The sequence below is a fragment of the Carlito syrichta genome, unplaced genomic scaffold (assembly GCF_000164805.1).
Source record: "Carlito syrichta isolate Samal-C Ts95f unplaced genomic scaffold, Tarsius_syrichta-2.0.1 Scaffold305867, whole genome shotgun sequence".
NCBI lineage: Eukaryota > Metazoa > Chordata > Mammalia > Primates > Tarsiidae > Carlito > Carlito syrichta.
In genome coordinates this window covers 644,754-656,629 of record NW_007249963.1, presented here as the reverse complement: position 1 = coordinate 656,629, position 11,876 = coordinate 644,754, and the positions used below count along the sequence as shown (strand labels likewise).

At 45.4% G+C, this 11,876-nt stretch overlaps 1 pseudogene; it reads right to left on the bottom strand.

Moving 5' to 3' along the window:
* The window catches only part of LOC103265137, a 19,593-nt pseudogene extending 7,918 nt beyond the window's left edge, over positions 1-11,675 (bottom strand).
* Between the last annotated feature and the right edge of the window lie 201 nt (positions 11,676-11,876).

Here is an 11,876-nt window from a genome sequence, read left to right as displayed (position 1 = left end):
CCCAGGAGGATCTCGAACCCATGGGCTCAGGCAATCCACTCACCTCAGCCTCCCAAAGGCGCGGGATTATAGGCTGAGCCACCGAGCCCGGCTATAAGTAGTTTTTAAAAAGCAGCTACAAAAAAAAAATCTGTTACAAATCATTTTTACAAAAATTATATAATTTATATGTTTATATAAAATTGCTTTTAGAAAATAATATTTGCACATATGTATATATTAAATAGAAAAAATTTATCTTTGGATAGTGGAATTCTAGGTGACTAAGTTACTAAAGTTATTTTCAGTTTGTAAAAAGTAAGTTACAGATAATTTTTTTTTCTAGGACTACAGGCATGCGTTACTATGCCCAGCATAGTTCCTAGAGATGGGGGGTCTCACTATGTTGCCCAGGCTGGTCTCAAACTCCTGGCCTCAAATACCAACGTGCTGGGATTACAGGCATGAGCCACCACACCTGGCCAGGCCTGACTTGAAACAAACTTATTTCTCACAGGAGGAGTCTCAGTCTCCTAAATCAGAGGTATGCATTTCACCCTGTGCACATTCTGTATCCCTATTGAGACTGAAAGCTCTTGCCTTGACTGTCCACATCCTAGGAACTATCACCAGTGGGTGGTTGAAATATGTCACTCATGGTGAATGAGGCTGGCATGGAACAATAGAAATGAAAACTATGCAAGACTCACCAAAGAGCCACGCAACAAGATTAGGTGTTGTAAACACAAGGTTAGTTGTTTTTTTGACATAAACGCTCAAAAAAGAGAGGCATTTATGGAGGGACAAAACCAATGTTTCATTTTTCCTGAAACTTTGCAAAGAAGAAAAAATTCTAAGAGATTTTACACTTTCAGAAGCTGTGGGAAGTACGCACGGATTGAAGACGGGCATTCCCTCTTGCAAGAGGAGAAGGTTGAGTAACTACTAAATCAGCAAAACAGTGCAGAGGGGAGGTGGATGGCAGTGGGAAGCCGACAGACTGTGAGTTTGAATTCTGACTCTGCCATTTACCAGGGGCATGTCCTTGGGCAAAAGGTGGCACGTTACTGAGCCTCAATGTCCTCATCTAGACAATGTAAAATGAGGTCAATACCTACTTCACAGAGTTACTGTGAGGAGTAAGTGCATGATAAAGGTCCCGCCCGGAGCAGGGTTCGTATTTCATAGCTGCTGCTGCAAATGCTGTGTGTGAGCACTTAGGTGTGGATCATCATCATCATTATGTCCAAAGCAACTTTAAAGTCAAACTTTCAGAAGATGATAGACTAACAAGAATGAAAGGATAAGGAAGAAATTCCCAAATGGAATAATTTAATGAAATAATCTTGGCTAGGTCAGGCGCGGTGGCTCATGCCTATAATCCCAGCACTTTGAGAGGCCAAGGTGAGAGGATTACCTGAGCCCAGGAGTTCAAGACCAGCCTGGACAACTTTATTGGTGAGACCTTATCTCTACAATAAATCAAAAAATTAGCCAGACATGGTGGCATGTGCCTTTAATTCCACCTACTTGGAAGGCTGAGGTGGAAGGACCACCTGAGCCTAGCAGGTCAAGGCAGCAGTGGCTGTGAGCGTGCCACTGCATTCCAGGGCGACAGAGTGAGACTCCAACTCAAAAAAAAAAAAAAAAGAAATAATCTTAGCTAGTGCAGTCATTTTAACATTGCTTAGCTTTGTCATGCTTTCTTAACAAATTACCTGCTTGCCCTCTAATCATTACCCAAGGGCAGAATGGGTTGCTCAGACATACTTATAATAATTATTTTACAACCCCTCACCAGCTCGTTTTGTGTAACTTTTTTTTTTTTTGAGTTGGAGTCTCACTCTGGCACCCACACTGGAGTGCAATGGCCACTTCCGGCCACTGCACCCTCGACCTGCTGGGCTCCAGCGATCCTTCCGCCTCAACCTTCCGTAGCTGGAACTACAGGCACACACTACCAGGCCCGGCTAAGTTTTGATTTGTTGTAGAGATGAGGTCTCGTCACGTTGCCCAGGCGGGTCTCGAACCTGCAGGCTCAGGCAATCCACTCACCTCGGCCTCCCAAAGTGCTGGGATTACAGGCTGAGCCACCGAGCCCGGCCCTGTGTAACTTTTCTATTCCAAGTGTTTGTCTTCCATCCATGAAAAAATCAAGCTAACCTATTGTAATCAGTCCTTCATGACCTTGGGGAGGTGAATCTCTTTCTCTCTCTCTCTAATCTACTTTCTAAATAAACTATATTTTCCAATCTAATTTCTGTGCAATTCTTTGCATCTTACCCATGGCACTGGCTCAGCACACTGGCCCACTGACCTAACATTTTTACAGACCTAACAAAGAAAAAAAGCATAAACTTGTCCTCTTCATTAAATATCAATGGAATCATCAGTATAAGACAGCAAATGAAATTATTCATAAGCCTATTCTCTTTTTTCAGAAGTCCTTGGCAAAATGTCTCAACAACTGCACCGTCATTTGTATTCCAGGGACTGTGTCTGTTTTTGAAACTACCTATACTTAATTCTTGCTCCTAGATAATACAACTTATATCTGAATTTATGTCTTAGTCTTTATCAGGGTATTTTGCTAATCCTGGAATTTCTACCACAAATTTTAATGTCCTGTGGCTAACATTAATAGAAACTTTCCAAAAGAAGGATGCCACGGCTTTGACTAGTTTTCTTTCTTGCTGACTTTGGACAGATGCTGTTGAAGCCACCATCATAGGGTTAACAAGAATTCTGGACAGAAACAGTATAGTTATAATGAAGCATTAATCAGACTGCACTCTGGCTCACTTCCATGTAACCAAAAGTCACATAGCACTAGATGCTGAATATTTGCATCCCCAGTGTTCCTACAGATAGGGTTTCTATTTGTTTAGAGATAGAGTCTTGTTCCGTCACTCAGGTTGGCATTCAGTGGCACAATTATGGCTCACTGAAACCTCTTACCTCAACATTCCAAGTAGCTGGAATTAGAGGTGTGCACCACCAGGGCCAGCTAATTTTTAAATTTCATTTTTTAGAGATGAGGTCTTGGTATGCTGCCCAGGCTGGTCTCCAACTCCTACTCTCAAGTAATCCTCCTGCCTTGTCCTCCCAAAGTGCCAGGATTATAGGTGTGAGTCGCCACACCTGACCATTTTTCTTTTTGATACAGGGTCTTGCTATGTTGCCCAGGCCGGTCTCGAACTGCTCGGTTCCTGTCTCGGACTCCTAAAGTGCTAGGATTACAGGTGTGAGCTGCTGCACTTGCCTAGATAGGATTCCTGCCATTAGAATCATAAGGCTTTTGTTTAAGAATTGTTTAAGGCTGGGTGCCGTAACTCAGTTTGTAATCCCAACACTTTGGGAGGTCAAGGCAGGAGGATTGCCTGAGCCTGGGGGTTCGAGACTAGCCTGGGCAACTTGGAGAGACCTTGTCTCTACAATAAATCACAAAAATTAGCTGGGCATGGTGACGTGCGTCTGTAGCTCCAGGTACTTGGAAGGCTGAGGCAGAAAGGCTCACCTAAGCCCAGCAGGTTAAGGCTGCAGAGGCTGTGAGCGTGCCACTGCACTCCAGCCTGGGTGACAAGAGTGAGACTCCAACTCAAAAAAAAAAAGGATTGTTTAAGATGTTTTTCAGATCCTGAATTCCAGCAAAATAGCTGATGCCAACCAGTGTGAAGACTTTCACAGAGGAACAATATCAGCATGAGAATACAGTTTCCTTATCTCCCTGTCCCATGAACTTTACTCTGCATACTTCAACCAATCAATGATCGCCACATTGCAGGAGATGGATTTGAGTTTTCCTCTCCGTGTATTAAGCCTCTTCTCTGCTGCAACCCTGTGTCTGAGAGTATGTCTGGGAGTCTTGATTTGCCATGTGTATAGGGAAACAGATCTATTGCATTTACATTGTGATATTGTGATATAATAAGCAATACTGATATGGAGAACCACTATTGTCTGTCCATATTGCTACAACCCTTAGAGAAGGGCATGGCAAGGGTTTGAGCATTCCTGTATGTACCCACATTTCTGAGAGTTAACAAAAGGTAGCCAGGCTCGGTGGCTCAGCCTGTAATCCTGTGCCTTTGGGAGGCGGAGGTGAGTGGATTACCTGAGCCCGTGGATTTGAGACCCGCCTGAGCAACTTGGCAAGACCTCATCTCTACAGTAAATCAAAAAATGAACCGAGCGTGGTAGTACTCGCCTGTAGTTCCAGCTACTTAGAAGGCTGAGGTGGAAGGATCGCTGGAGCCCAACAGGTTGAGGCTGCGGTGGGGAGCGTGCCACTGCCCTCCAGCCTGGGTGACAGAGTGAGACTCCAACTCAAAAAAAAAAAAAGAGGTGCACTTCCCGTTATCTTCTATGCACTCTCAATGGCGTCAAAGAATCCTTGACTTCTCTACATACTGTAGGGAAGAGATATATTCCTATTTACTCCTTTTTCGCAGTAGTCACAGGTCTGAATGCTGTAATCTTAAGTCTTGTGATTGGTATTGCTTTTGTATCAACGTAATCAAAAGTTTTGTGATTTGTATAACTTTTGCGTATAGCAGCATGTAGTAATGTATGATGTCTTAGGCCCTGTTAACTCTCTTCACTCTATGGCCAGCTTGATTAACATCTCTGCCTGCCTGGTGTTACTGATAAAAGCTGTGAGATACCTCTGGTAACTGAAGCCAGGAAATGTGAACCATAAATTTCATTACTGATAAAATGTGACTGTGATTTAAGTTCTATACAACGCTCTGCCAGTCATGTAGTCAATGTAAAGGTACCAACTACCCTGAACTTATAAAAGCAGACTGTAAAACTTGAGGGGTGAATAGGACCATTTTAAAGAGGCCAGAAGCCTGGCTCTGCTCCCTGGATTCTAATTCAGAAATAAACCTCTTTCTACCACTTTTCTGCCCCTTGATTGGTTGGTATCGGGAAAGTAGCCAGGTGAGCATTACTCAGACCCTAACAATACATCTTGGGTCTTTGTCCCTGGCTCCTGGCCAGAGCTCCTGAAACCCTTGTAACTTCCTGAGCGACAAGAGTGATAGGGGCATCTTTGTTATGGTATTTGATTTTTATCCCTGACTCCTTTCCTGAAATAGCTCTGGAGCAACAAAAGTGAAAGAAGTGTCTTTTTTTTTTGAGTTGGAGTCTCACTCTGTCACCCAGACTGGAGTGCAGTGGCCGCTCCCGGCCACCGCAGCCTCGACCTGCTGGGCTCCGGTGATCCTTCCGCCTCAGCCTTCTGAGTAGCCGGAATTACAGGCATGTGCTACCACGCCCAGCTGATTTTTTGATTTATTGTAGAGATGAGGTCTCACTGCCCAGGAAGGTCTCGAACCCGCGGGCTCAGGCAATCCACTCACCTCAGCCTCCCAAAGGCGCGGGATTACAGGCTGAGCCACTGAGCCCGGCAAGAGTGTCTTTTGCTATTCATGACAAGACCCAGTCAACCACACCTGAGTTTATGTTCATGAGGCAACTTCTGGACCCTAAGGATGGGGATGCTGGCTACCAGGAGAACCAATTGTGGGATTAGAGGGTTGGAGCTTTCAATTCCACCCAGTTCTCCCCACCCCCACCCAACCTCTAAGGAGAAAAAAAGAAAAAAAAGAACAAGGTTTGGAGAGCACCATGCTGCTGACTGTGTGGAGGTGCTGGGGACAGTGATATGGAAACTCTGAGCCTCTCCCCCATTCCTTGCCACATGTGCTGTCTGTGAAATGTATCCTTTATAATAAACTGATAAACATGAGCAGATGTTTCCCTTTGCTTTGTGAGCCATTCTAGCAAATTACAGAATTTGAGGAGGGGGGTCGTGAGAATCCTCAACTTACAGCCCATCAGTTGGGAATTTGGGAGATATGACTGGTATGGGGAAATTGCCCAGACATTGCCTCTTTCCCACCAAATCTGGCTTCTTTCTGCCCCTCCTCCGGGGAGCAGCCCCTGGACAAGGCTGGTCTCTGAAGGATATGCATATTCCCTGTAACAAGTCAAGGGGTTAATGAGTCATGGGATGCAGGTAACCAAGCAACCTAAAGACAATGTAGTCCTCACTCTTAATCAAGGTGATGTTAAACACTGTATAGGAATTTGAATAATTAATTTATGTGATTATAAAAAGGTTTGCTGAGCACAGACTGTTTGCAAGACACAGACTCTTTCATCACAGACCTGTCGCCATCAGTGACCCTCCTGAAAGTGTAATAAACCAAAGTCTCTCCCTGATGAACCTCTGGGTGACTTCTTTGGAATAGGTAAACATTACATATAGGCCTCTCAGATTTGAGGCTACCCCATTTCAAGGTGAGATTGGCATCTGAAGTGGGGGCAGTTTTGTGGAACTGAGCCTTGACCTGTGATGCTAACTCCAGGTAGACAGTGTTAGAACTAAATGGAATTGTAGGATATCCAGCCTGGAGAACTGGAGAATTGCTTGGTGTGGAAACTCCACACGTCAGTTGTTAGAAGTATTGTATGAAAACATAAAGAGGAGAAAAAGAGTTTTTCCTATTTATTTATTTGTTTGTTTATTTATTAACTCAGAGTCTCACTGTTGGCCAGGCTGGAGTGCAGTGGCATGCTCACGGCCACTGCAGCCTTGACCTGCTGGACTCAGGCGATCCTTCTGCCTCAGACTTTCAAGTAGCTGGAACTACAGGTGCACACCACCATGCCAGGCTAACTTTTTTATTTATTGTAGAGATGAGGTCTCGCCAAGTTGTTCAGACTGGTCTCAAACTCTGGGCTCAGGTAATCCTCTCGCTTCGTCTCCCAAAGTGCTCGGATTACAGGCGTGAGGCACTGTGCCTGGCCCAAGTTTTTCCTATTTAGATGATTACTAGAAATTGCCATGGTGTGCTCACCTCACACCAGCTAGGGGTGGCTATGTTATAGTGGTGACTAGCTTTCATGGCAAGTTATAATTGTTGACAGAAGATGCCAAACTCTGTAAAATATGTAAGATGGTTTATTCTGAGCCAAATGTGAATGATCTTAGGCCCGTGACACCCATCTCAGTAGGTTCTGAGAATGTGGTTGAACTGCAGCTTGGTTGCATACATTTAAGTAAGATAGATGTTATCAAAAAGCCATAAATCAACACATGTGAGATTTACACTGGTTCTGTCTGGAAGGCCAGACATCTCTAAGCAGGGGGTTGCAGGTCATAGGTGGATTCAAAGATTTCCTGACTGGCAATTAGTAGCAAGAGTCGAGGCTCTTATCTAAGGAATTTTGAAATCAGTATAGGAAATGGGAGGCTTGAGGAATGGTGACGGAATCAAGTTTCTTGATAGGCAGATGAAACCTCATGGGTGGCAGACTTCAGAGAGAATATGTAGTAAGTGTCTTAAAAGGTGCCTGAAGTCCAATTGTCCCCAAAAGACAACTTTACAGGGTCATAAAATACTTTGATTTTCCTTCTTTTTTTTTTTTTTTTTTGAGTTGGAGTCTCACTCTTGCCCAGACTGGAGTAGTGCAGTGGCGGCTCCCAGCCACCGCAGCCTCGACCTGCTGGGCTCGGCGATCCTTCCGCCTCAGCCTTCCAAGTAGCTGGAACTACAGGCGCACGCGACCACACCCGGCTAATTTTTTTTTTTATTTTCCTTCTTTATTATATGATGTTATGCCAGAGTCAGGTTGAAAAGCAAACCACACTATTTAGGGTTAATTAAAAAAGAAAACAAAAACAAAAAACATTTCCCCAGGTCCCTTAGTTAGGAATTTGTTGAGGGAGAAAAAAAGTCATGCCGGGGCACAGAGGCTCATGCCTATAATCCCAGCACTTTGGAAGGCTGAAGTGGGAGGATTGCTTGAGTCCAGGTGTTTGAAGCTGCAGTAAGCACTCCAACCTGGTCAATAGAGTAAGACTCTGACTCAAAAAAAAAAAAAAGAAGGCCAGGTGCAGTGGCTCAGCCTGTAATCCCAGCACTTTGGGAGGCCAAGGCGAGGAGGCCGAGGCGAGAGACTTGCCTGAGCCCACGAGTTCAAGACTAGTCGGGCAACTTGGTGTGACCTTGTCTCTACAATAAATCAAAAAATAAGCTGGGTGTGGTAGCGCGTGCCTGTAGTTCCAGCTACTTGAAAGGCTGAGACGGAAGGATTGTCTAAGCCCAGCAAGTCAAGGCTGTGGTGGCCGTGAGCATGCCACTGCACTCCAGTCTGGGTGACAGAGTAAGACTCTGACTCAAAAAAGAAGAAGAAAAAGAAAGGAAGAAAAAAGCCAGAGTTTAGTCCTCATAATTTTTTTTGAGTCGGAGTTTCACTCTGTTGCCCAGGTTGGAGTGGCACAGTCATGGCTCCTGCAGCCTTGACCTCCTGGGCTCAGGTGATCCTTCTGCCTCAGAAGAACATGCTTCTAAACACACTCAAGTGGCTGTTAGCAAGCCTCAGTTTTTCACTAGCTTTTGGCCAGAGACACCTGCACCACGCCGCATGAGCCTCTATGTAGGAAAACTCACAACATGGCATCTTGCTTCCCTCAGAGTGAGGGCTGCAACATTGGGAGAGGGAGAGATACAGAGAGAGGGTAAGCAAGACAAAGCCACTCCATCTCTTTGTAACCTGATCCCTGAAATGGCAGCCCATCATTTTTGCCATATTCTATTTGTTAGAAACAAGTCACCAGGTCCAGCCAGTACTCCAGGAAAGGCGATCACTGGGAGTTATCTTAGAAGCTGCCCACCACGCCAGGGTGCCATTCAAGGCAGTGCTCCTCAAACTAACTCTGGTTAAGGACCAATTATTTTTATTTAAAAAAAATTCAATTTGTTGTAGGTGTAAAAATAAAATAGAAATTCATTTCTAGAAAAATAAAACTACAAAGCCATAGAAAAACAAATCCACAGATCATGTGTTGATGCTGCAATGATATCAAATTGCTACAAAAATTTCTAAACACTCTCAATTCTATTACTTGTTACATGTGGATTAGAACCAGTTTGCAGATGGGCACTAGTTTCAGACCATTCTTTGAGTAGCACTGGTTTAAAGATTTTATCAATGCAGATGACTTTTCAAGGCTTTTACAAGACAATGATTTAGACTTTTCACTCAGCTATTCCTGGATGGAGGGATTCTAGAAATAAACCGAAATAGAAGTCTTTCCTTATGATCTCACACCTCTCTCTCCACACTCCTACATAATGAGAATTTTTATTGTGATTAAGGTCACAGGCATACAGGATGGATTATGAATCGGCTGGAGTGCCGTGGCATACTCACGGCTACCCCAGTGTTGACCTGCTGGGCTCTGGCGATCCTTTTGCCTCAGTCTTTCAAGTAGCCAGAACTACAGACGCGTGCTACCACACCTGGCTAATTTTCTGATTTATTGTAGAGACAAGGTCTCACCATGTTGCCCAGGCTGGTCTCGAACCCTCAGCCTAGGGGATTCCACTCACCTTGGCCTCCCAAAGTGCTGGGATTATAGGCTGAGCCACTGAGCCTGGCTAAACCATAATTTTGAAGTGTGTAGTCTGATAGATACTATGATTATCTATTCACCTTGTAAAATGGTGAGGGGTCAGCCCACTCCCCAACTAATGTTAGAAGGGAAGTCTGAATGTCTTTCCCGTTCCTCACTTATTCAGATCCCTCAAAACACATCTCAAGTATAACCTCCACGCTGGGCACAGAGGCTCACATCTGTAATCCTAGCACTTTGAGAGGTGGATGCAAAACGATTGCCTGAGCCCAGGTTCGAGAACAGCCTGGGCAAGTTAGTGAGACTTCATCTCTATAATAAATCAAAAAATTAGCCAGGTGTGGTGGCACGTGCCTGTAGTTCCAGCTACTTGGAAGGCTGAGGTGGAAGGATCGCCTGAGCCCAGCGGGCCAAGGCTGCAGTGGCCATAAGCATGTCACAGCACTCCAGTCTAGGTGACAGAGTGAGACTACTACTCAGAAAAAAAAAGTGTAACCTCCTTAATTGAACCAAAAACTTTTTTTTTTTTGAGCAACAACTGTGTACAAGATTCTGGAAGGCACCACCTTGAAGAAGATACCATCTCTGTCTTCACTTTATTTATGGCACTTCCCATATAAACCTTGAAGTTATTCATACCTCAATATTTTGGCATTTGAGTACATTCTTTCTCTTGTTTCTAAATGTTTCACAAATTTTATCTAATCTCCTTAATGAAACCATAAATTTACTGAACAAAAGTACTCCATTTCATATCCTTCCTGCCTCCAATACAGCATCAGGCCGTCAGTTGGTCCTCAGTAAAAACTTGAAGGCAGTACATTTACTGAGCCAAGACTCCGAATCCCCTGTTCAGAGACTAAGCACTGAGAACAGGGCTTCTGTTCCAGACTTGCTAACGTGGCAATCACCTCTCTTCATCCTCTTTCCCATCCCCTAACCCATCCTTCGAGGCTTAAAGCAGAAGCAACTTTAAGAAGCCTGCTTCTGCTCATCAGGCCCCCATTCTTTTTTTTTTTTGAGTTGGAGTCTCACTCTGTCGCCGAGCCTCGACCTACTGGGCTCCAGCAATCCTTCCACCTCAGCCTTCCAAATAGCTGGAATTACAGGCAAGCGCTACCATGCCCGGCTGATTTTTTGATTTATCGTAGAGATGAGGTCTCGCTGCCCAGGCGGATCTCGAACCCATGGGCTCAGGCAATCCACTCACCTCAGACTCCCAAAGGTGTGGGATTACAGGCTGGGCCCCCATTCTTATCTCTTCTTCTCACCCTAGCCCAGGAGAGAGAAGAGAAAACCAGGTGGAGAAAGGACCTTTTATACCAAGTCTTGCTCGACTTTTTAACACAATGCCCATCTTCACTGGGCATCCCCTCCTATCCCCTTTTCTTGCAAGGAAGGGAGTGAAGTTTAGTAAAACCTACATTTGCAAGGCCCAGTGCTGTTCACTTTTGTAGGCACAAAGGTGAACCAAACAGGTTCCTTGCCCTCAAGAATTTACAATGGACAAATCAGACCGATTCTCAAGTACAGTACAAAGCAGAACCGGCCAAGTGTCGCAATGTTGGCATGCGGAGAAAGCACTGTGGGAGAACAGATGGGGGAGAGATTAATTCCAACTGGTGAAAATTCAGAGGATGTAGCTTTGGAGCTAAGCCTTGGAAGGTGGGTGGAACAGAGAGCCCTTCCTACCTACCCAGTGCTGTGGTCGGTGGTTAAATGGCATTACCACATTTGGGCCTCACAAAAGGCCTGCTGGGGAGGTGCTATTATTAGTTTCATTCTACAGCGAGGAAACTGAGGAACAAAAAAAAGAAGGGATCTGTCCCAAGATTCAGGCTAGTAAGTGGTGGAGAGGAGATTTGAATTCATACAGGGTCACTGTAGAGCTGGTGCACATAAGGAGCAAAGGATACAACGCAAGGTGCAGAGCATGCTCAAGGAACAACGGAACAGCGGGGGAGTCTGAGGCTGGTGTGGGAGGAGGGGGCGGGAGACGGTCCTATCTCAAGGGCAACTGTGGAATGTATATGTCACACTCTGTCATATTATATTACATATAATATTTCATGTGACCTCACCACGTCCCTACTCGACAGGTGCTATGCTATTAACCCCATTTTACAGATCAGGGAACTGAGACACAGAGGTTACTCTCACCTACTGTGCCAGCGAAACGTCCTCCCGTGGGTGGAAGCCCTTTGTAAGCTGCCAGACGCCTTGCAGCTGTCCAGTCACTTTCCGCCCCCACCTCCGGTGTACACATCCTGCCCCTTCCCACTCACCCCTCACTCCCGTTCCCACCGCAAGCTTTCAGCTAGCGTGGGCCAGCTCACGGCCACAGGGTTGCCAGGGGTCACTAGATGCCCAGCGCTACTTCTGCTCCCAGAAAGCTTTGCGTTTCCCGGCGAGGACAGGCTTCGGCTCGGGGAGCCCCGCCCCGCGCGGCCCCGCCCACGGGCGCGGG